Source organism: Scyliorhinus torazame, chromosome 13 (assembly GCF_047496885.1).
Source record: "Scyliorhinus torazame isolate Kashiwa2021f chromosome 13, sScyTor2.1, whole genome shotgun sequence".
NCBI lineage: Eukaryota > Metazoa > Chordata > Chondrichthyes > Carcharhiniformes > Scyliorhinidae > Scyliorhinus > Scyliorhinus torazame.
In genome coordinates this window covers 62,514,837-62,540,422 of record NC_092719.1, presented here as the reverse complement: position 1 = coordinate 62,540,422, position 25,586 = coordinate 62,514,837, and the positions used below count along the sequence as shown (strand labels likewise).

General features: G+C 45.3%; 1 protein-coding gene across 2 annotated transcripts in view; it reads right to left on the bottom strand.

Moving 5' to 3' along the window:
• Positions 1–3,794: 3,794 nt before the first annotated feature.
• Positions 3,795–25,586, bottom strand: part of LOC140388065 (potassium voltage-gated channel subfamily A member 3-like) — a 94,122-nt gene continuing 72,330 nt past the window's right edge. Inside the window, exons 2-3 of one of the 2 annotated variants that reach the window (XM_072471665.1) lie at positions 13,701–14,053; positions 3,795–4,679 (exon numbers count right to left, since the gene is read on the bottom strand). The gene's annotated coding sequence lies outside the window, so the exon portion shown is untranslated. The remainder of the gene's footprint in view (positions 4,680–13,700; positions 14,054–25,586) is intronic. The other variant, XM_072471664.1, reaches the window with a different exon arrangement.

The following is a 25,586-nucleotide window of genomic DNA, read 5'->3' as shown; positions in this document are numbered from 1 at the left end:
CTTTCAATGTTTAAAGTTAATCCCTGGTTGTTGCTGATTTTGGAGAGCCCATCTTGACTTGGTGATCAGGGATGCTTCAATTCTCTTCATACTCACTGGGCTTGGTATAGGAGACAACAGGCAGGGTCCTCTCCTCATCTTTGTCCAGTATTGCCCTATTGTAAGGTATGTGTGGACATCTATAGGGATCTGGATTGAGCTTGATGATGCCATCACTCGTTGTTTGGCTCTTATTTGTAGAAGGACTTGGATAGGTGAGAGCAACTGAGGAACCCATTGGGATCTGAAACCCACAATAACTCCACAAAGGCATGAGCTAGTATATGTGAAACTGTACCCCAGCATGAGTCAGCAACTGTGGAACTAGACAATGTCATAAATTAGTGTCTGTTCCACTTTTCCCCCAGCATAGTTGCCTGGGAAACTTCGTCCTGGTAAGCCTACGAATCTGTGCCCCAGTGAAAATCAAAGCCTATGGAAGCATACTCAAATATGGGTCATGTCAGCACCATGTGGAACTGTAACTTGGTGAGAGTTAGTATTTGACTAACTGTAGCCAGCATACGTCAATGGCATGCATGGCAAATGTAACCAGTAGATTCAGTTCACTTGGAACTATTATTCCAGGAAGAATTAATAGTTGTGGAACTGTCGCTGAAATGAGGGTAAACACTGCAACTCTCCCTATTGTGAGTCCACACCCGTGGTCGTGCATGCCAGTAGGAATTAGAGCCTTCAGGAAAGGGTATAAGAAAGAGGAGAACATTGAGACGGGAAAAAATTCAAAACATTGATGAACCAGGTAGCATTTTTAAACAACATTAATATGATTAGATCCAAAAAGAAATCACCTCATTGATACTCTGATCACATTTGTACAGGTTTTTGATGTTGGATAACTAAGAAGAGTGAATGATCTCACCTTGAACAGATTTTCACCCTCTCTGTCAAATCCAAAGTGATACAGGCATGGGATCAAGGTTGGAATTTTAAGGGTTGCTGATCAAAATTTATCAAATACTCAATAATGTCACCAATTATTATCTCTGTATCACTGATGCGGAGTAGGTAGAACAAATTAAATTTTATTCTTTTCTTAAAAAAACATCTGGGAGTTGAACTTTGATGCCTGTTGCTTAAGGAAAACAGGGTAGTAATAGCACCATGAACATGGATTGGATGAACTTACCACCACTCTCATGCTGGTGTCCTGGCCGTCTCTATTGTGACAGGGGTCCGCCAAATAGGCAGCTCAGAGCTGCCTGTAGAAGGCACGCAGCTAACTTAGATGCTGAAAATTGGGATTTCATTGATGTTGCCTAAATGCCAAGATAGTGGGCGCGATGAGGCTGCTGAATCGTGGCTGACTTGGTGCAGGGACGAGACCATTGAATCTCGGGAGAGACTTTGCGAAGCTCGAAACGTCTCGCGAGCTTTAGCAACTGAGGAACTCATTGGGATCTGAAACCCACGTATTTAAATGAGTGATACGGCTCATTTAAATATACATTCGCCAGATTCACCAGGTACCCAGGACTCAATGGCCGTGCCTAGGAGAACTCGCCAAAGTGACATTTAGTACTGGTTCACACAAATGTGGACCAGGCATAAATGGCACCTGGGGATGTCTCCCAAGCCATTAGAGACTCCTGGGTGGTCGGGGACATGGCAGGGTGGCACCCTGGCTTTCCCTCTGGCACCCATGCACCTTGGTACTGCCAGCCTGGCACCCATGCAGTGCCATCAGGTACCCTGGCAGTGCTACCAGGGTGCCCAGGTAGAACTGACAGGTTTGCCAGGCTGACAGTGCCAGGGTGTCCGGGTGCCAGTGGGAGAGCCAGTGTGCCACCCTGCCCTGTCCCTGACCACCGGGGGTCTCCAATGGCCTGGGAGACCTCCCCAGATGCCGTAACGCCTAGTCCATGTTTAATACAGGACATACTAAACTGCACCCTGGCAAGGTCTCCCAGGCATGGCTGTTGAGTCCTGAATGCCAGGTGAACCTGGCAAACATATATTTAAATGAGCTGTAAAAATATGCAGATCTGGGGCACGTGAGTGAGGGCGAGATCCCGATCGCTACATTGCACAAGATTCTGTTGAGACTCCTGTGACACATTTCGAGCATCGCAAATCTCACGAGGTCAAACGGCTTTTTCCCGATACTAATTTGGGCACAATGAGGCCACTGAATCGTGAACAGAGTGTGCGGCATGCTCACTCCACCCCATATACCCTAACATATGGGGTTGAGTGAGCATGTAGTCTCTCCTTCCTTCCCTATGTACGGTATGCGATGTCTGCAAAGCATGAAAGAAACAATACTTTTCACTGTACATGTGACAATAATAAATCAAATCAAGTCAAAATAAGCTGGTGATTCAGTCAAAGAGGAAGCAAAAGGGAAGTAGTTTTTGCTGTGTCGAGAGGAGCCAGATTTCTTCCTCTCACTGCACAACAGCCCCCCCCCCCACCCCGCCCTCTTCCTCACACAAGCCCAAGTTTAGCAAAGCCGATCTGAGCTACTGCCACTCAGGTTCCCCCTCCCCACCCCTCAATCCCACACCGCTAAACCTCCAACTCCAACCTACCTTCCTCCAGGTGGAGCGGCCAATAATGAGGCAGCACAGAACTGGAGGGCAATTCTCGGGAACATCATCTCCTTCTGCAACCAGGCAGCTTGATGCTAATGAGTCCTCACCCTCAGAATGGACTGGGCCTCCTGTTAGACAGTCGTAAAGTATCTACTCCCCATTGTGTGATTTGCCCTGGAGCAATTTTTAAACAGTTTGCTCAAAAACCATTTATCTGAGTACAAAATGGGTGGCAACTTTGAACCTCAAAGGTAAAAGTGAATAGTTGATTTCACTATTGCAGGTGCATGAATGTACAGTTGCACACTAAATAGAATAAATGTCACATGAAAGATCATTCAAAATGGCTGTATTGCAAATGTATCCATTTCAAGACCATCTGAGGCAAAAAAAAAGTGAAAATGTGGTGGGAAAAAAGAAATGTGTTATTACATGTTATCATACAGTAATATAGTGACAGAACGATCAAGAAGAGGCTTCGCATTCCTGCGCTGAATTTAGGTCCTTCTTGGAGGCTAATTTTACACAATCGCATTTTTCTGCCTTTCCTTTGTTATCTCTTAATTCTCCTTCAAGCAATTATCCTTCAACTCTTTGAATGCTGCAATCAAATTAGCATCGATCTTCACTTGCAGCAATACACTCAACATTCTGATAATGTTGCGTAAAAAAGTATTTTAATCTCCCTATTTTAGGTATCCAGTTCTTATCTTGAGATCATGACCTCTTGTCTTTGATTTGTGTTGGGCAGCACGGTGGCGCAGTGGATAGCATTGCTGCCTCACGGCACCGAGGTGCTAGGTTCGATCCCAGCTCTGGGTCACTGTCTGTGTGGAGTTTGCACATTCTCCCCGTGTTTGTGTGGGTTTCACCCCAATAACCCAAAAAGATATGCAGGGTAGGTGGATTGGCCACACTAAATTGCCCCTTAATTGGAAAAAATGAATTGGGTACTCTAAATTTTTTTTAAAAGTCTTTGATTTGTGTTTATATCAACAATCCTGTTGACCATTTTGTAGTACGCATATATATATATATATATATATATATATATATATGTAATCTCCGACTCCTGAGATATAGATGTTAAGGTCATTTTTACCGGTCCCAAAAATCCTTTACCCATACGATAACATATAATAATTATGTCAAAAATGTATTGACACTTAAATAAAAGAAAGATGAGTGAATACATCGAACTGAGGTAGATGTTTTTAATTACAGTGATACAATGATTTGACAAAAGTGCATTGATAAATGCAACAGTAAGTCCTTTACCAACAAATCATAATATGTTAAAAAAAAACTAAATTTCTTGCTGGAACATTTACCATCAGCACCCTGAACAGGTTTCCAAAAGAAATTAAAATATGAGAACAGGCAAAATAAAATGCTTCAATTTTAAAAATTAATATATCACTAGTAACTCAATTATTTGATATAAAACATATATAATATATACAAAAATAGATATTTGAACAATTCACCCACAAGATTAAACCCAAAGTATCAGAACAGTATTTACTGTCTAAAATTGATAAATAGACCTCCATATGTTAAACTTTAATTGTTACAATAGCATGTCCCACCAAAAAAAATTAGTATTTCCAATGAGTCAGATGATAGGTAATAAGCGCAACATGTAGTTGGCACAGTAAGGGCCTCCATAAAAATCTGAATGTATTTCTTTGTAATGTATAAGTCCTCTACATTTTGTGGGAAATTAAATGAAAATGTAAGAAACAATCTGTAAAAGGTGAGAAAGAAAGATAAAATGTAATAAAAACCTGATTGCATACATTTTAGATAAGTGAATGAATGCTATTTACTGAATATGTTTGGGATTCGGGTCACCAGACAGCAGCAGATATAGTGTGCGTGGAATCCTCTTTTTCCAGTGTGTTTATGTACCTGTTTTTTCCCCTTCTAATTCTACTGTTGGACTTCTGGCTTTTCTCGTCAAGTTGGCACACAATGATTCAGTATTATTTATTTCATCTTGGGTCAAGCAGCAGGCGTCAATTCGATCAGCTGGTGCAGAGAAGGGGTAAGGAAGCATGTAGCGAAGTCTTGTGTTCCAGTTTCCTGTAAACCAAAGGAGAATACATGGACTGAATGGTAACAATACATTGCAACAGCTCAAACCTGAGTACTGTGCACCCAAGTGCACCAATCCATCATGTGACTTGTCAAAATAACCCAAAGAAAGAATCAAGGCAAGCAGTACACGTGGAGAGGAAAGTTGCTGTAACGTAAGCCAACTTGCATCAAGGCAATGAGACAAAATGTTGACAAGACTACAAAGAACAGACAGCTGCAAAGGACAATCCAGTTGCTAAAAGCACAACAGCAACAGAAACAGTGGGGAGAAAATTTGATAGGCCCCAAAAATTGGCATGGGTATCATGATGTGTTATTAAGTGGGTCCATGGCTTTGGGTACAGGGAGTCTGCCAACGTTGTGCTAATTGCTAATCTGCATGATTACTGTGTAAAGCGAGCGGCATGCACTGCTGAGCGGTTGCACACTTCACCGGAAGGCCCATGTTTGTGCATAGTTAGTGCCACTTAAAGCCAGCTGCCACCACTTAAAAGGGAGGTATATTTGGGCTGGAGCAGGTGCCTGAACTGGTTGTGAAAAAAAGTGTGCGCAGGAGGACGAATGAATTATTGCACAACAGTGTGGTCCAGCCCTTTCTGACATTGCACTGCATGCTTTGAGAAGGAGGTTGTAAGATACCGGAGTAACACATTTTAGCCAATTAGGAGACAGGAAGACAGTTGGTATATTTAAATCTCAAACTGAGTTGTCCAGCAAAAATTGGATGTTAGTCAGTGGCAACGGCATGGGATGGAGGAGCACAAGCTATGTATGGGAGCCAAGATCATACATAACCTCATTGGAATGTCTGGAAAGAAAGAGAGGATGTTTAGCTCTGATAAAGACTGGGGTACTGGGTGCTTCGCAAGGGCCATTATTTATCAAGGACTTCATATGTATCCAGTGTGAAAATATGCCTCTTTATAATTCCAGAACTGGTGAGCTCAACTGGCTGGAAATCTGGTTTGTAATGCGGAGCAACTCCACCAGCGCGGGTTTAATTCTTATACTGGCCAAGATTATTCATGGCAGTTTTACCTTCTCAACCTTGCCCCTTGCCTGAGGTGTGGTGACCTTCAGGTTAAATCACTGCCAGTCAGCTCTCAAAGGGGGGAGCAGTCTTTGGAACGCAGGGACTATGGCGACTTTCACTCAATAGAATTGAATCACTGGGTGCTATGTTGTCTCCAGCAACCTTGCTGGGTTTTCCCACCGTATTTTCAAACACTTAGAAAAATAATTAAGGGGCAGGACCCACTACTGGATCATGCTGGCGGGGCAGACACTGAATGAGCCACCCTCCACGGATTTCCCCAATGGAAGCCCTTCACAGCAGTGTCCCTGGCACTGTCCCCTGGGGGATAATACAGCGGGGAGGCCAGTGAATAACATTCAAATGTATGATAATGGTGTTCCCGACCTTTCATGATGGGAACACCATTACATCATTGGCAGGGGGTGGGAACTATCTCAACAGGAACTCTCACTGGCGTAAATGCCATTTGGGACTCCTATTGAATTCTCAGCCCTCTCTGACCATCACGCCTGCCCGCCGAAAACGGCGGCAGAACATCCACCCTACTGTCACCAATGTGGATCGATATCAAATCATTGGTAATTAGCGTCTGAAAAGGCCTAAAGCTGGAGAGCAGGCGAGATATGTTCCATACACAGGGGACCCGGAGGCCTTCCAGAAAAAAACTTTGTGAAGGCAGTAGGAGTAGATAGCCATTTTAGTCAATGCCAGCAGTCTAAGTCCTAGGGTTTGGAAGCAGTGCCAAAAAAGTTTAATAGCTTATGCAAAGCATCAGTTAGAGCTCAGCTGTAATATTGTGTACAGTTCTGGGTGCCACATTATAGGAATGATGTGAGAGGGAGTGCAGAAGAGGTTTACAGGGATGAGAAATTTGAGTGATGAGGATAGATTGGAGGGGCTGTGACTGTTCTCCTTGGAGAGAAGGAGGCTAAGAGGAGATTTGATAAAGGTGTTCAAAATCATGAGGGGGCTGGACAGAGCAGATAGGGAGAAACTGTTTTCGCTCAGTAAAAATCGAGAAAAAGAAGGCACAGATTTAACGTGATTTGCAAAAGAAGCAAATGCGATGTGAGGAAACATTTTCGCACAGCAAGCGGCTTGGGTTTGCAATGCACTGCCTGGAAGTGTGGTGGAGGCAGGTTCCATTGAGGCATTCAAGAGGGCATTAGACGATTATTTTAATGGAACATGTGCAAGCGTATAGGAAAAGGTAGGGGAATGGTACCCCTTCTACAAACATTCACTCCCTCCATCACCAATGAACATTAGCGACAGTGTGTGCCATCTACAAGACGCACTGCAGGAACTCACCAAAGCTCCTGAGGCAGCACCTTCCAAACCCACAACTGATACCATCTGGAAGGACAAGGGCAGCTGACACATGGGAACACCACCACCTGGAAGTTACCCTCCAAGACACACACCATTCTGATGTGGAAATATATCACCGTTCCTTCACTGGGTCAAAAGCCTGGAACTCCCTCCCTAACAGCAGTGTGGTTATACCTAGACCACAGGGACTGCAGTGGTTCAAAAAGGCAGCTCACCATCACATACTTAAGTGAAATTAGGGATGGGCAATAAACGCTGGCCAAGCCAGCGATGCCCACATCCCATAACTGAATTTAAAATGGCGAAGTAACAATGCTCATTCGGAGAGCCGCTGCAGACATGATCGGTCAAATAACTTCCTTCTGCGCTGTAACAATTCTGTGATTCTGATTCAATTATCTGTGATTCTATGGGTGGAATCATCCCAGAATTGCATTAAATGCTGTAGCTTGAATGAAAAAGACGTTTTCCCCGCTGGCTGCGTGTGTTGGTTTCTGTGCTGCATCATCTGCTTCCCACCTCATGCAGATGCAACCACAGGAAACAAGCTGTATCGCTGGCGGGTGGCCTCTAATCACCCACCATGCAGTTACATCACCGTTTCCTCACCCCGAGTGCCAACTGCTGCCGTGCACACAGTTCTCAATGCTTACAGCCGAGGGCTGCTCCATTCAAGGCATGGGCCAAAAGCCAAGACGAGTTCAGTGACCAGACACTGGAATTCCTTTTGGAGGCCTGCTGTGATGTCCTCTACCACTGCTCAGGCGGCAGGAGGTCCAGCAATCTCGCACTCCAACTTGGGAGGCGAAGGCAGTGATGGTCAGTGCCAACACTGTCCAGAAAAGGTCAGCCGTTCAATGCAAAAGGAGGATGAATGATCTCATCCATGCCGCCAGGGAAAGTCAACCATCTCTTTACTCTAAACCCGCCCATCACACATTCACTGGCAGCTCACCCACTGCCAGTTCAAGGCACATCACCATTCACTCTCTCAAACGTACCCTCACATCTCCTTCCGGCCCCATCTCCTCTGGAGGCTGCCTCCCCAGCCCACACCAGTTGGAGGCCACTTGCACAGATAAATGGGAGCCCCCACACAAACCCTGGGAAAATTCCCTTTCCCAAGCAAGCCCTACCCCCGTAGCCAGGGAAGAGCCACCTCCACCTTACCGCTGGTCCGGTAGGTAGAGGCCTGCTTGTGAGCCCCGCTAAAAGCGATGTGGTGCTGCCTGTGAAGCCTGGCACTGGTGACTACAAGAACTGCCTGAAGCAAGGTAGGCAAATTAACCTTGAAGTGCCGAGTGAAGTGCAAGTCGCGAGGTGCATGTCACTTACGTACTGACGTGAAACACCGACCTGTGATCATGATTCAGCGTGTGGGGATGATTCCAGTGAGTTATAATGAGATTCTGATGGACTGAAATGAACTTCGCGATGTGCGGCAACAGGAAAGGCAGCCCTCCATTAACAGGTGGAGTGGACCATCGCAAAATGGATTCACAATGAGATAAAGCTGAATTTTGGCCTTCTCGTCATATGGTTTGCTCACAGTGCCAAACACGCCTGCTGCAAACGGGAGTGGAAAACTCCTCATTATGTGTGGTCAAGGTCAGCGAAGGTATCCTCAGAAGCCATATTCTACCATCTCAACATGAACCCCCCACACCGCCCATTGCACCACACTCTTACCTATCACCCATCTTTTTTAATGACAATAATAAAAAATTACATACTATGGGCAGGATTTTCCTTTCTCTGCAGAATGTTGGCTGAGGTGAGAAAACTGACATGCAGCCAGCCAGCTACGCAGCTGACCTTTCTCACCACATTGTGCAGCACGCCGTGCAAAACGAAATCTGCAGGCGTGGCGCACGCCGTTGGTTGGCAGGGCGGGGCTGGGAAAAGCAGGCAATGTCGGGAATCCTGAGATCAGGGTGCCGAACTCTGATTTTTAAAAAACAGGACCCCCCCCCCCCCCCCCCCCCACTCAGACGGAGACCCCCTCCCCACACGCACACAACTGCACCTGAGACACAGGGAACCTCCTTCCCAATGGATTGCCAGAGCACTGCACGGGCATGTCCCCCGGGGGTTGGACTGAAGGTCCCAGTGGGTTCCCTTTGCCTGGTTCCCATTTTTGCAAACCTGTTGTAAATCTCACCAGCGTGACATCACATCGAATGTGGGGGGAACAGCAGGGGTGCCTTTTAATGTTATTATGATTTATTTAAATGGGATTCTCAACCTCTCTGGCTGGTCAGTAAAGGTCAGCAACCACAGGGGCAACATGTGAATAAGATTTGGAATGATTTAAGATATGAGTAGCAGTATTTTGGAATACCCCAAATTCATTTAGGGTGGTAGGCAGAAAGCCCAGTCAGGAGGACATTTAAATCTACAAATTTAGAGGGTTTAAAAAAAATTTAGAGTACCCAATTCATTTTTCCAATTAAGGGACAATTTCTTAGCGTGGCCAATCCACCTGTCATGATATTCAAACATACATCATAACGCATACATAATGATAGACAGACCAACAGACCAATTAGCACACATAACACGACAGCCAATCACAGACAAGAGCAGACACAGTATAAGACAAGAAACACGACACTTCCTGGCCAGTCCATCTGGAGACAGCACAGGGCCAGGACCTCATTAGCAAGACACTCACACAGTCACAACGTGCTGAGTACCAAGTCAGATGTGTAAATAGTTAGTTGGAATAAAACTGCGTTGTACCAATCGCAACCGTGTTGGTTCGTCTGTACCTCAGAGCACCCAACACCTCACCACCTACACCACATATCTTTGGGTTGTGGGGGTGAAACCCACGCAAACACGGGGAGAATGTGCAAACTCCACACGGAAAGTGGTCCAGAGCCGGGATCGAACTTGGGACCTCGGCGCCGTGAGGCAGCAGTGCTAACCACTGCTCCACCGTGCTGCCCTATGAATCTAGAGTTAACAATAGCATGGCTAAGTATTTCAGCATCAGATGTGCTGAGACAAGTGTGAAACTGAGCAATGTTAGGGAGGTGGAAGTAAACAGCCTTGGTCATGGTGTGGATGTGTGGTTGAAACTCATCTTTAGGTCTACCACAACATCAAGGTTGAGAGCAGTCTTACTCAGCTTACGACTGTTGCCAGGGATGGAAATGGTGGATGGGAAACAAGGTTTGTGTTGGGGACCAAAGACAATGGGTTGAATAAAACTGTGGCAGTAGGTTGCAGACGGCTCACATTAGCTGCCCTCCCCACCCCCCAGTGCAACCCCCCAGAAGTAAAGTTGGCATGAAAATAATCTACTGCTTTTCACAGCAGCTTCATTGCAGTGTTAATGTAAGCCTACTTGTGACAATAAAGATTATTACTATTGCACATGCTGGCCCATCCCATAACCATAAAGTGCTGTGAGAAGGCTTTACATGGGCAAAGTGGGACTTCTGCCCTTCACAGGGGAGGAGGTCATTTCCTCTCGAGCTGCTAGCCAATCCAAATGGCCAGTAGCTCCATCAGTTCCAACAGTGTCAAGAGCATGTTAGTGGCTCCTGCCAGGGCTACAGAAGGAGACTCAGAAAGCCCCAAAGCCGGTATGTCTGGGATCTTGGCCAGGGAGGGTTTCAGCTGTTTTCGAAGGGGATGGGGGGTGTTAGGAAGAAGTGGGGGATATCATTTTAGAGTAGCCACTTCCTGACCTGTCTCTGACGATCGAACACCTCCCTTTCCTTTAGCCCTTTTAAGATTTCCTTTAAAACAACAGGCTGCACGTTCCTGCCCAGCTGCCCACGGCAAACATTTTATGGTATGGGCAGTGTATCAAACGGGTCATTGAGCTTGGTAACATCTATTTGAAAATGGTGACTGGGCCAATGATTTCAGCACCCGCCCACTCCTTGCATTATGGAGATGAGTTCGGGGGTGGGTGGGATGGTCATCGTCGGTGATCACTTGCTAATCAATATGATTGACCACTTAAGAAACTCCATATTACAGGTCATGGGTTCTGTGGTCCTTGCATGGCTGGTGAGTCCAATCCAGGAGCTGCATCTTCGACCGTACATTTGGCAGGTGTTTCCGGGAGATGAGATTGGTCCTTAGACTCTAGATTGCTGGTATTCCTTTCTCGGGATGCTTTTCTGGGCCTCCTCTTGCCATCGGGTTTCCTCGAAGAATTGTGTACCTTCAATCAGGAGGTTCCTCCAAGTATCATAGAATACCTACAATGCAGAAGGAGGCCATTCAGCCCATCGAGTCTGCACTGATCCTCCAAAACGGCACCTGGTCCGGGTCCACTCCCCTGCCCAATCCTCATAACCCCACCTAACCTTTTGGACACTAAGGGCCAATTCAGCATGGCCAATCCACCTAACCTGCACATCTTTGGACTGTGGGAGGAATCCGGAGCTCCTGGAGGAAACCCATGCAGACACTGGGAGAATGTGCAAACTCCACACAGACTGTAACCCAAGGTCAGAATCAAACCTGACTCCTTGGCACTGTGAGGCAGTAATGCTACCCACTCTGCCACCGTGTACCTGGTCTCTTCTGAGCAAGGTTCCCCCAAGGGTTGACGTCTATGTTGCATTTCTTGAGGTAAGCATTCAGAGTGTCTTTGAAGTTCTTACCTTGTCCTCCTCTTGTTCAGGAGTCTTCCTTGGGGTGGGTGAAGAAGATTTGCTTTGGCAGTCGGACTCTGACATCCTGAGCACATAGCCGGCTCAGCGGAGTTGTTCTTGGGTAATCATGGCCTTGATGCTGGTGCTCTTGCCTCGTTTAAGGATGCTAATGTTAGTGCGCAGGTCCTCCCAGCTGTTGTGAAGAATCCATCTCAGACAGCATCCACTCCAGAGCCTTGAGGTGGCATCTGTACATAATCAAAGTTCTGAGCCATATAGAAGAGTTGGAAGGATGACTGCCTTGTACACGAGGATCTTGGTGTCAGTACGAATGTCACAGTCATCAAAGACTCTTGTCATTAGGCGTCCGAAGGAGGAGCTCATAGATTGGATACAATGTTGGATTTCTGCATCAATGTCAGCATTAGATGACAGGTGGCTTCCCAGGTAAGGGAAATGTTCCACGTTTTGGAGGATTTCTCCATTGATCTTGATGGAAGGAGTGATGGGATCTTGCCCACGGCGAGTTGATAAAGGTTGAGGCTGAAACCAATTCTTCGGTACGCTTCCGCGATGATGTCAAGCATGGCTTGGAAATTCTCTTCTGAGAGAGTGCGATGGCAGTGTCATCCACGTGCTGAAGTTCCATGAGTGATGTCAGTGTCTTTTTCCTCTTGGATTTCAACAGGTTGAGGTCGGAACATTTTCCATCCATGCTGTAAACGATGTCCACTACACTGCGAAGCTTGTTCTTGAAAAGGTGAAGGATGGCAGGATGAAAATGGGGAAAAGGATTGGGGCAACAACACATCCTTGCTTGATGTCAGTCTTGACATCAAAGATTTCTGTCTTATTTCTGCCAGTCGGAAAGAGCTGTCGCTGACATCTTGTCGTGGAGAAGCCGCGGGATGTTGATGACTTTCTCTGGTTAGCTGGCCTTTGATAAGCTCTTCCATAGCACTTCCCAATTGACTGACTCCAAAGCCTTGGTCAGATCGATGAAGGCCATGTAGGGTAGTTGGTGTTGCTCCTGGCATTTCTCTTGAAGTTGCCGAGCCATGAAAATCATGTTCGCTGTTCCATGGTTTGGTCGGAAGCCACAGTGGCTTTCCGGAAGGATTGCTTCAGAGACTGAGAGAAGGTGGCTATCGAGGATTCGGGCCATGATCTTCCTGGTGATGGAGAGTAATGAGTTTCCTTGGTAGTTCCCACAGACCACTTTGTCTCCTTTCCATTGACGGCATTCCTAAGATTGGCAGGAATTTCTTCTCTGTCCCAGATTTTCAGCAACAGCTGATGGAGATGATGGGTGATCCCTTCTTTCCAAGTTTGAAAATCTCCGCTGGAATCCCTTCCAATCCTGCAGCTTTTCCATTCTTCATGTGTTGAATGGTAGCTTCAACTTCATCCACACTTGGTGGGAATTGAAGATCATCTTTAATGGGGAGTTGGGTGATTTCCTCAAACACATCCTCATCTATGATTGTATCACAGTTTAGGAATGTTTGGAGTATTCTCTCCATCGAAGGCTGACTTTTTCTCTGTCTCTTGAGGGTTTCATTTTTAGTCCGCATCGGTTTGAAGTCTAGACAGGGAAGGTAGTGAGGTGGGCATGTGCCCCTTCACCAGAATCACACCAGGCAGGGGCACATAAAATTCAGCCAATGGCTTAAGTCTTACCACTATTGAGTTGTAGGAAATTTCTAATCATCTAATATCAGATGTCGGACAAGAGCATAATGAATCAGAGAAGTGAATAGGTCCAGAAAGATGGTGGTGAATAGGGCTGAGTGGCATTGGCATACATGTGGAATTCAATGTTATGTTATTGGAACAAGTCGCTGAGGGGTAGCTGTGGAGGGGAGAAGGTGGCTATCGAGGATTCGGGCCATGATCTTCCTGGTGATGGAGAGTAGTGAATAGAAGGGGGCCAAGAATTGATCCTTGGGGACCTCCAGAGATAACAGTATTACAATGGGAAGAAAAGCCAAATTTATATAAATTTATATCTTCACTCACATGTTTCACATTGCTGCAAACCTCACACCCACACACTATTCAACCGTGATAGTCACACAACACAAACAGATTGCATCATGTTCACACACGTCTCTCTCTGGCCAGGATTATCTGGCTCTGTCGTGGCGGGTCCTGGCGTGGGAGACTCGGTGGTCCAGCCATTGGCTTTTGGAGGGACCGGACGATCTCACCGATGGATGGGACCAGAAAATCCCACTGTTGCTTGCAGAACAAGGTGATGCAGAGCCAGAGGTTGAAAGTGCTAATTGGCAGGCGACAGGCACATTCCAGGTGCATCCTCCCATGAAAGAGAACTTGCTCGCCTTCACTGAGCAGCCATTGCCAGCAGCAGTCTGAAAGCATAGATGATGATGGGTATGATCATATCATTCCACATACTGTACTAATTTACTAGCTGCAGGTCGTGCAAACATTGCTCACCCCTCGACAACACAAACGTACCCTTGTGTCTTTGCCCTAAAAAATGCAAGCTGGTCAGGCAGCGATGGAAGTGCAAAAGGTGGAGAAGCAGGAGGAAATGATGATGTAGAAATACTGCTACTCGCTCTCGCACCCACAACCACTAGGTCAAATGCTGACATTACATTCAATTTAGGGGGCGCCTTAAAGGCAGAATCTGCACTCACTGAGCAAGAGTCGCCTGCACTCATCACAAGAGTAATGTAGTTTTCAGCTCACCAGAGTCAGAAGGCACATACAAACTCTAATGCAAAGGAATTTGATGAGTGCTTCAATTAGGTTGGCCTCAGAACTTCACAGAACTTTTCACAATAACTTTATTGCAGTATTAATGTAAGCCTACTTGTGACAATATAGATTATTAGAAGAAGACTGATGGGTATGCACAATGAAATGCTTGTTGCATAGGCAGGCCGACAAAAAAATAGCATGCAATGTCAAGGGACTTGCAGGAGTCCAACACCAACTCGATACAGGGTTTGCACGGCTTTGGAGCCCAGCCATTCCAGTGTCTAAGTGTTGCCCCACACCATTAGCATGCCTCAGAATCCAGCCATGATACTGTGACTGATGAACAATGCCTCAGCTTCCAATGCAACATTAAACAAAAGACATCCGACGTCTCGGTGTTACAAAGGAAGTTCCAAATTCTGTAATGCAACCTCAGCTTGGTGCCATTCCAGCTCAAACAGCTGGCATCATGGCTGGGAATACCAGCATTCAAAAGCACTCAGAGATTGTTAATCTGTTCAACAGATTATAAGAATTGCTGAAGCCCTGGCCTGAAGGAGTAACAGTAGCTCTTGGAGTATGAATTTGCTGTCTTCTCTCAGGATGGCAGCGTTTGTCCTCTCACAAATGCCTCTCTGCAGTGCCCTTGCTGCCACATATTAGCCAGTCATCCCAGTCTGCTACCACCCAAGCCAAGGTGACACAACTTGAAGCCAGGCCTTTTAGACCCAAAGCTGTCCAAGATGTCACCCTGCACTGCTAACTACAATTTTCCCCTTTAAACGCAACACCCACGGTGCAGACTCTGGGGTAGAGCAGTGCACATAAGCAGTGGGACAGGCAGGGGCACATAGGAGGCGAGGCATGAAAGAAAAGCACAAGGGTGATTAGTTGAGATATGATTAGATTTGGAATATTTATTTTATGTTAGTTTTTATTTTACCATTGTGGGTAATCAGACACTGTAATGATCGGTATCAGAGGGAAGATAAAGTGAGGGAGTGTTGGTAAATATGGCATTGAGGTTGAGTTTACTGTGTTAGCCATTTTAGTTGCTGTGATATGAAGAGTCTAAAGTTCTTGTTCCTTTTCACCAAACACCATTTATTTCACTTCCACAGCCTCTGCACAAAATTCTCAACAACACACCACCTGACAGTAACCACCTGAAGCCCCTTTACATATCAGTGTCAATTAATGGATACTTAACATAAATGAGACAACTAATTGCAATGTCTCTTAACCCATTACTTAACAGTCTCCCCTTCCTTGGAAAAAAAAAATTAGGTGAAAACAAAATTTCAAGAAACTCATAAACAGACGATTTCCCCCCCCCCCCCCCCCATTTTTTTTGTTTGGACGAGAAAGAAAAAAAAAAACAGTCACAGAAACAAGCCCCCTTCATTAACAATATCTAAACGTTTCTGTGAACTCGCCCCTCTTTTCGTAAAACAGTCTGACAGTTGATAGCTCCTGTCGACCCATTTAATTTTTGTTATTTCCCCTCTGTCCAACATCTGCTTCAAACTTGCGATGTCTATCCGTAACCTCTTTTCATTGACACTTTTTGTAGACTGCATATTTTCCCACAGGGATTTATTGTTAATGTGACAGTCAATAGGTATATTACCCAAATCCCCTAATCCCAAAATTTCTGTCAATATCATACTTATATAAAAGGCCATATCCACCGCCTCTACAAGGCTTAACGTCTCAGCAGCCAAAGTGCTTTTTACCACTCTCCTTATTTTCTTTGTTTCCCACACAAGCGGGCAACATTTACCATTGTTCCCTAAAAGGAAAATTATAAAACCTCCTGCGCTTGAAACCCCATCACATAAATTTGCGTAGGACGCATCACTATAAACTATGAGTTTCAAGTGCTGACGGTCACCTAAAACCGGGAACTTCAAAACACACTCATGCATTTTTAGTTTTTTTACCAACGCTTTATTTGCTCTTATTATGTCTTCCACTTTGGGATCATTCATTTTTGTACTCAACTCTAAGACATCAAAACTCACGTCCGGTCTAGTCTGTCTACCCAACCAGTTCAGTTGCCCAATTAAACTTCGCAGTTGCTCTTTTTCTATCTTTGAAACTATCTTTTGGCAGTTGTGTCTTTTTGTGAAACTCGGCCACGACTAATTGACTTTGGGGTGATGCTTTCCAAATAAGATTGCTGACGTAAAGTTGCCCCTAACTTAGTCTGTCCAATTTCCAGTCCAATATATTTAAATGCACCGGAAGCCTGACTTCCAACCCTGAATTCTTTCCTCAAACCAGAGATTACAATAGCTTCAAAATCACTAGTCCCACCCCACAAAAAATCATCGACATGCATCATAAAAATGCCAGAAAGATTTCTTTATAGTGCCAGTAAAATATTGCAGGATCTGCTTTCAACTGGCAACAGCCTAACTTTAACAAAACTGACCTTACCAAAAAATACCAGACTCTAGATGCATCATTTAATCCATATACACATTCGTTCAACTTCCAGAGTACCCCTTCTGTGTTAGCGGCTTCTTTAGGAGGACGGAGAAAAATGTCTCTCTGGAGCTGATGCCCCTGCAAAAAGGCAGCTTTTATATCTATAGATTTGCATTCCCATGCCTTTGTGGCTAATAGAGCCAAGAAGATCTTTAAAATAACCTTTCCTGCTGTAGGTGAATCTACCCTTAAATCCTGATCTTCTAAGTTTTCTTCAAATCCCCTTGCCACAAGCCTGGCCTTTGCCTTAGAAGTTCTATCCGGAAGAACCTTTTCCATGCAAATCCATCTGTGGGATAGAGCTCTTTGTCCCCTATCCGGTACTTCCGTGTATACCCCAAATTCACTCCAACTATGCAATTCTTGCTGTTTAGCTTCTTTAATAACTTTTTCATCTAATTTATTTGAAGCCACCAAAATCTCACGTGCATGTGGGCTTCTACTCCTATTAGTATTCGTAGTGTTACTCATGTTCCGAGATCTTGACAAACTACGTCCCCTCTCCCACCTGGTATCTCGTTCTGTACTGCTACTGCTTGATCTTTCCCTTCTGCTGTGGGATGTCCTTTCAATAATTCTCGACCTTTTCCTGCGGACCTGTTCACTATCCAAAGTACTATCTGAACTGGCACTACGTTTCTGTGCCGTCCATTTTTGAACTTCGCTTTTCCAATCCATTGTCTTGACTCCTTCCCTTGAATGCTGTACATTCAACCAATGTTTATACTTTCCAGTGGCCTTCCCTGCTCTACTAATAACAGTTGCATCCTTCCATTGACTAGACCCTTCAGGCAAATATGTCACTTTTGTACCAACTTTTGGCAGTTGCCCTTTCAGAAAAATGGCCTGTTCTAATTCACCAGAAGTGTTGTGTTCCTCCACAGAAACCCTGTCTTTCAGTTAATCGGTCCTCATAGTTCTGTAACACATGCACACCAGATGACTCTGGTTCCTCGTCATGTCTGTCTGCTCTATCTAAATTTGAAAATTTGTAATCAGTACCCATTATCCTTGATGAATGGACCCTAACAGTTTGATTACCATGTTGCAAAATAATTGTTTTGCCATCTGTGCCTATGATCTTCCCTGGACCTTTCCATTCATTAGAATTGTCTCTCTTATAGTATACCATGCCTCCTTGCTGAAAAACGGCATCTGATGGCCGTATGTTATGTCTTAAAGCTCTGCGAATTCTTTCAGAGACTTCTGCTTCCAAAAAAGCTTTTCTACTGTGATGTAATGCATTTACATGTTCAGCAAAACCAGAGCTAATTGTAGTCCCCTCCCAAGCTGGAGGCTGGTCATCCAAAATAGACGGAATTTTAGGATTTCTACCAAACACTAATTGATAAGGACTATAGCCCCCAACCATCTGCAATGAATTCTTTGCATGTACTGCCCATGCTAAAGCTGAATTTAGCCTGCAATTTGGTCGATCTGCCAAAATTTTCCGAAGCATGTCATCGATGACAGCATGATTTCTTTCACAGACACCATTACTAAATGCAGTCGTATTCATAACTCTGATATTCATGTTTTCACACATATCCCTAAACTCATCATTAGCAAATTCTCCCCCATTGTCCGTAAGGAATTTTGCCAGTGGACCCATTCCTGTCGCTATCCATTTTCCCATGATTTGATCCAGAATTACTCTCTTTTCTTTACTTCGTACAATCGTTGATTGACTAAATCTGGTTGCTAAATCTACAAAATGCAAAATAAATATATTATTTGCTTTATCACAGATCTTAAGGTCCATGGCTACAATGTTGTTAAAATCCCTGGCCAAAGGTAGGGTTACTATCGGTCGTGCTGGTGTCCTTCTGTACTTCCTACAAACTTCACAGCGGTCACTAACCTGTTCTATCAGTTTAGTATAGTCGTCATCCCTTACCCCTGCTTCCTTTAATAAATTTTCCAGCCTCCGAGGAGACGGATGTGCAAATTGCCTATGCAGTTTTAATACCACAAGCTTTTTATCAGCTAAAGTCCCATTTTCAACTGCCATTAACACATCCTTAACCACTCTACTTGAAAAATTATTTGTCAGTAATGGAATACAATAGTGTCCTGACTGTGCAAATACTGCCTGCTTCAGCCTGGAAGGGGTTAGTTAGTGCATTAATAATGTTCATGGGGGTCACCTTCACAGCCACTGGCAATGCTGTCTGAACCTTCTGAACTCCAAATGATCACCTCCTATTCCTTCGATATAATTCCCCCCTCCCAACCAGAAGGTGGCTATGGAGCAACGACAGCTATACTTTGACAACATGGCTGATGAGTCCGGTGGCAACCTATGCTGCCACACTAAACGAGCTGGAACAGACCTTGCCTTGTCCCAGTGCTCACCAACATTCTAAATTGTGGTCATGTGGTACAATGTATCATTTTCCCAATGGCACAAAAATAAGTGGCACCATGAACTGTGGAGAAAACCGTTCGCACTCTCGGTCGGACAGAGACAAGTGACTAATTTGGACAGATGAATGTCGGACGAAATTTAATGCAAAGAAATGTGAGGTGGACGTTGTGAGAGGAAAAACAAAGGGAGGAAGTAATCACCAAATGGTAAAACATTGAAAAGGCTGGAGGAGCAGAGCGATGTAGAGATTTGGAGACATAAATCTTCAGAAGAACAAAATGATGAACTATGCAAAAAACACATTTCCAGACTTTATAAGGATGAGGAGAACAAAAAAGCGAAGAAGTAATTCTAAACTGACACCAACCATCAGTTAGGCTGCAGTTCTAATTGTGTCTGGCTTTCAGTGCTTACTTTAGGAAGAATGCAAAATCCACAAACAGGAGTCAGCGAAGTTCACTAAATGATACCAACGATGACAGCATTTGGTTGTGAGAATAAACTGGAATAAGTGGGGCTCTTTACTTTTAGAACAAAGCAAGTTAAGAAAACACCCAATATAGATGTGTTAAAACGATGAGAGGCTTCGGCGAAGCAAATCAGGAACAATTATTTCCACTGGTTGGCTAGTTAGGAACTATAAGACGTGAGTTTAAAAACATCAGTAAAAGCATAAAGGGAAGGATTAGTTGGGTTTTTTTTACTTTCAGAAGATTATTGGCATGATATGCCCTGTAAAACACAATGATGGAAGCAGAATCAATAATAGCTTTTAAAAGGGAAGTGGATAAATATTTGAAAAGGAAAATGGAAAGGGCAGTGAAATGAGACCAAATGAAGCAGAGAGAAGAAACAAGCATGATGAGCCAGAAGACCAATTAATGCAGGAGCAATTTAACGGATACAGGATTGGACAAGCTCCCTGAAAAGCATAAGCACCTTTCCACCTGATTTCCTTGTATTTTCTGGCCTCAGGAGCTGGAACAGGAAATCTGCCCCTGTGATTCTAATCACCCTTTCCTCTGACAGGCCCTCACGAATGTTGCCCCATCAAGCTTCGCGCCTGCGTTTTCTACAAACCCCTACCTCAAATCTGTTTCACAGCAACAACAACGTATATTTACATAGCGACTTTGACATAATAAAATGCCTTAAGGCACTGGACAGGAGAAATATAAAACAAAATACATTACCAAGACACATATTGAGATCTTTGGCCAAATGACTAAAAGCTTGATCCAAGAAATAGGTTTTAAGGAGTGTCCTCAAGGAGGAAAGTAAGGCAGAAAGGTGGAGAGGTGCAGGGAGAGAATTCCAGAGTTTAGGGCCTAGGCAACTGAAAGCACAGCCCCCAGTGGTGGAACAATTAAAATTGGAGATGCTTAATTCAGCGAAGATATCTCAGAACTTGAGGGACTGGAGGAACTTGTGGAGAAACGGACTGGCAAAGCGATGAACTAATTTAAAAACAAGGATGAGAATTGTAATCAAGACATTGATTGATTGGGAACCAATGTTGATCAGGAAGCACAGGGGTAATAGATGAATGAATTTGGTACACCACGTTTCACAACTCTCGCTGTATTTTCTGTCCTGCCTCCACCGCAACATGGCCATAAAAACCTGTCCTAAGGTCGCTCTGGTAAAAATAATCAATTGCAATCTCTATGACTATGATCATGGCACGTTGTGCCTCATTGGTCACCTCAAACTCTTGTCTCTGGGAAACTGACAGATAGCTTTTGCTTCCTGCAAAGGTGCTTCCGTAGAAATCATCTCCAATTTCTTAACTCCATTTTGCTCTGCAGTTGGCTGTGAGCTACTGCCCTTCCCTTCTACCTTCCCATGCTATCATCTTTTGTATGACTAAGTTGTGCAGCTGCCAGCAGGCTACGATAAACCTGACTATTCCAATCAAGCTGTCTTGTATGGTGCACTATTTGTCTAGACATTGCCTTACATTGGTTATAGTGTGATTATAATCCTGGTGGTTGCATGTTTCCTTTTTATAATTGTGTCGAGCACACTATCTGAAGACATACTTCCTCTGATATGCCAAGGAGGTGTGATTCCGGAAAGACATGGATCTACAGTAAGTGTTGATGTGTTATGTACTCTGGGATAACACAGGCTGCAACTTGATGCAGCTTTGACCAAAAGATACTCCAGACTTTGAAGTAAGTTCAATGTGATTTACTGAACCATTAGCATGGTTCTCTGTGAGTGTCTGTTTGTGGAAAGAGACAGAGCATGTGTGCCCTGTCCTTTTATATGGGTTGTGTAATGCCCCCTTGTGGTAGTGTCACCTCTGAGTGTCTTGACTGCCCATTGGTCGTGTCCTATTCTATGTGTTCATTAGCTGTATGTCTGCATGTCATGACATCTCCGGTGCTCCCTCTAGTGTTTACTTAGTTGTAGTGTATTTACATTAACCCCTTGTGTATATACAGTGATGCATATCACCACATCCCCCCTTTTTTTGTGTTACATATTTTCCGTACAGTGTTGAAGAAAAATTGAACAAAAACAGGTAAATAAGCGATGACATGTACACGTCATGATGACAGTGATGATTATACAATACCAAATAATATTTATGAGTCCAAAGTTCATGAATTTATACGGTTGAGTGGCTTTCTTGTTTTGTTATTGAAGTGTCGAGGTTGATGTTGTCATTTCCTTGTGAATGTCATCAGTGTCCCTGTGCTGAAGGAACCAAGAAGTCATCAGGAGGTGTTCAAATGGTCAAATCACTTTGTTGTCTGATTTGGACTCTTTTCTTTTTTCGATGCTTGTGGTAGCGATTCTTGATGTCATCTTTCCTGTCTGATCTGGACTGGTGTCTGTGTTTGCGGTATTGATGCCGTATGTCATCTGCCTTGAAAGCTGGTCTGCTTGTTTGTAGTGTAGCAAACGTGAATTTGCAAGATGCGTTATCATGCCATGGTATGGTTTTTTTTTACATAAAACTCCTCCACCTTTACTTCTTTAGTACAACAAGGACTTGACATTTTTTACAACAGTCACATTATGCATTATCTCTATACATATAGATAGATCTTAATAAGACAGTCTCTCAGGTGGATGTGTGTTCCTTTTTGGTTGTATTCAATGTTCTGGAACCTGGCTGCTTGAGACCTTGGAAGTATTTTATTTGTCTTCAGTAGTTGGTACTTCCTGGGAATTTACTCCAGTGTCTATAGATACTGGAAAATCCTCAGAAACTGAACTTGCTTCAGTGTTTAATCTGTGTTCCCAAGTATCGCTCTCTATACTTTCCAGTGGGAAGTACTTTTTTTTTGATAAACAATTTTATTAAGACATTTTGCCATTGTAAACAACAACAATATAAAACAGTGTGCAAAGAACAATCAATATAGTGCAAGAAAACCAGCTCCCCTCCTACAAGGACCAACCTAACCACCCCCTAATCTATGTTACCCTAATCCCCCCCTCCCACAACCCCCCCCTGCTGAGGATTAATTTTCCGCGAAGACGTATGGTTGCCACCTCCGGGCGAACCCTGACAGTGACCCTCTCAAAGCGAACTTAATTTTCTCCAGACCGATGAAGCTCGCCATATCCGATAGCCAGGCCTCCGACTTCGGGGGCTTTGAGTCCCTCCATGCCAACAGAATTCGTCGCCGGGCTACCAGGGAAGCATAGTCCAAAACGTCAGTTTCTCTCTCCTCCTGGATTCCCGGATTCTCCGGAACACCCAAAATAGCCACCTCTTGACTCATCACCACCCTTGTTTTCAGTACCCGGGACGTAACGTCCGCGAATCCCTGCCAGTACCCCCTGAGTTTTGGACATGCCCAGAACATGTGGACAGGTTCGCCGGTCCTCCAGAACATTTGGCGCACCTGTCCTTCAATCCAAAAAGTGTACTTATCCGGGCCACTGTCATGTGGGCCCAGTGGACGACTTTGAATTAGATCAGGCTGAGCCTAGCGCATGTAGCGGTCGCATTTACCCTACTCAACGCCTCCGCCCATAAGCCCTCTTCCATTTTACCCCCAAGCTCCTCTTCCCACTTAAGCTTCAGCTCCTCGATCTGCGTCTCCTCTGCTCCCATAAGTTCTTTATATATATCCGAGACCCTCCACTCCCCCACCCTTCCACTGGACACTACCCTGTCCTGGATCCCCCTAAGTGGCAGGCGTGGGAAGGATGGAATCTGTCTGCATAGAAAGCCCCACACCTGCAAGTACCTGAACTCATTCCCTCTCGCCAGCCCAAATTTCTTCTCTAGTGCCCTCATGCTCGGGAAGCTCCCTTCCAAGAACAAATCCCCCATCCTCTCAATCCCAGCCCTCCGCCATGCTTGGAACCCACCATCCATATTCCCCGGGTCAAACCGGTGATTGTCACAAATTGGAGACCAAACTGATGCTCTCACTTCCCCCATGTGCATTCTCCATTGGCCCCAGATCCGCAAAGTCGCCACCACTATAGGGCGGTGGAGTACTGTGCCGGCGGGAGCGTAACCAGGGCTGCCAAGCTGGTGCCCCTCCACGAAGTGGCCTCCATTCGCCTCCAAACCGACCCCCATCCACCATCCACTTCCTTTTCATAGCTATGTTGGCCGCCCAGTAGTAGTTACTAAAATTTGGCAGCGCCAGCCCCCCCTCCCCTTGATTCCTCTCGAGCATCAATCTCCTCACCCACGGGAACTTTCCCGCCCACACAAATCCCATAATCATTTTATTGACCTTCTTGAAAAAAGACCGTGGAATGAAAATGGGGAGACACTGGAAGACGAACTGGAATCTCAGGAGGATTGTCATTTTTACCGTCTGCACTCTCCCCGATAGTGTCAGTGGGAACGCATCCCACCTCCGGAACCCAGCCCTCATTTGCTCCACCAACCGAGATAAGTTCAACTTGTGCAGCCGGCCCCAGTCCCGCGCAACCTGTATCCCAAAGTATCTAAAACTGTCCCCTACTAGCATGAACGGCAGCCCCCTCAACCGACCCTTCTGGCCCCTTGCCTGGACTACAAACAACTCACTCTTTGCCATGTTCAGTTTGTACCCTGAGAACCGGCCGAATTCCTTCAGGATTCCCATGATTTCATCCATCCCAGCCACTGGATTCCTGATGTATAAGAGCAGGTCGTCGGTGTACAATGAAACTCTGTGTTCCACCCCGCCCCGTACCAGTCCTTTCCAACCCCTAGAAGCTCTCAGGGCAATTGCCAGCGGCTCGATTGCTAATGCAAACAGCAATAGGGAGAGGGGACACCCTGCCTTGTCCCTCGGTGCAGTCTAAAATAGTCAGATGTCATCCTATTCGTCCTCACACTCGCCTCAGGAGCCTGGTACAACAGTCCTACCCAGTCGATAAAGCCCTCCACGAACCCAAATCGTCCCAACACCTCCCATAAATATTCCCACTTGATGCACTATCAATTACCACAAAGACGAGAGTAGTGGAATAATCGAGGCTTTATTGAGCAAAGATGTTGTGCCTCCTGAAGCTGGAATCAGAATGGCTGCAGCACCGGCGAGCACACACATTTATACGCCGCCTACTGGGCGGAGCCAGCAGGCAGGGATTTACCCATATACCTCTAGTATATGTGTCTTACCGTAATACATATAATACAGCCAGTGGTGACTACCACACCACTCAACCCAGTGGAAAGCCTTCTTGGCATCCATTGCCACAACTACCTCTACCTCCTTACTCTCCGGGGGCATCATGATCACATTCAGCAGCCTTCTTAGGTTGGCCACCAGCTGCCTGCACTTGACGAACCCGGTTTGATCTTCCATAATAACGTCCGGCACACAGTCCTCAATCCCAGCAGCCAAGAGCTTGGCCAGTATTTTAGCATCTACGTTGAGCAGAAAAATCGGCCTATAGGACCCACATGCCTCCGGGTCTTTGTCCCGTTTCAATATCAAGTAGATGGTGGCCTGTGACATCGTCGGGGGTAGCACACCTCTGTCTCTTGCCTCATTGAAAACCCTAACCAGCACCGGCCCCACTATCTCGGAGAACGTTTTGTAAAATTCCACCGGATACCCATCCGGCCCCGGGGCTTTACCCGATTGCATGGCCCTCAAGCCCCCCAATATTTCTTCGGTCCTGATCGGGGCCCCAAACCCGTCTACCAATCCCCTGCCCACTTTTGGGAAGGTCAGTCCATCCAGAAAGTGCCTCAACCCCTCCAGCCCCGGAGGGGGTTCCGAGGTGTAAAGCTTACTATAGAAGTCCTTGAACACCTTGTTCAGCCCTGCCGGAACCCCTACCAAGTTTCCCAACCCGTCGACTACCTTCCCTATTTCCCTGGCTGCCTCCCTCTT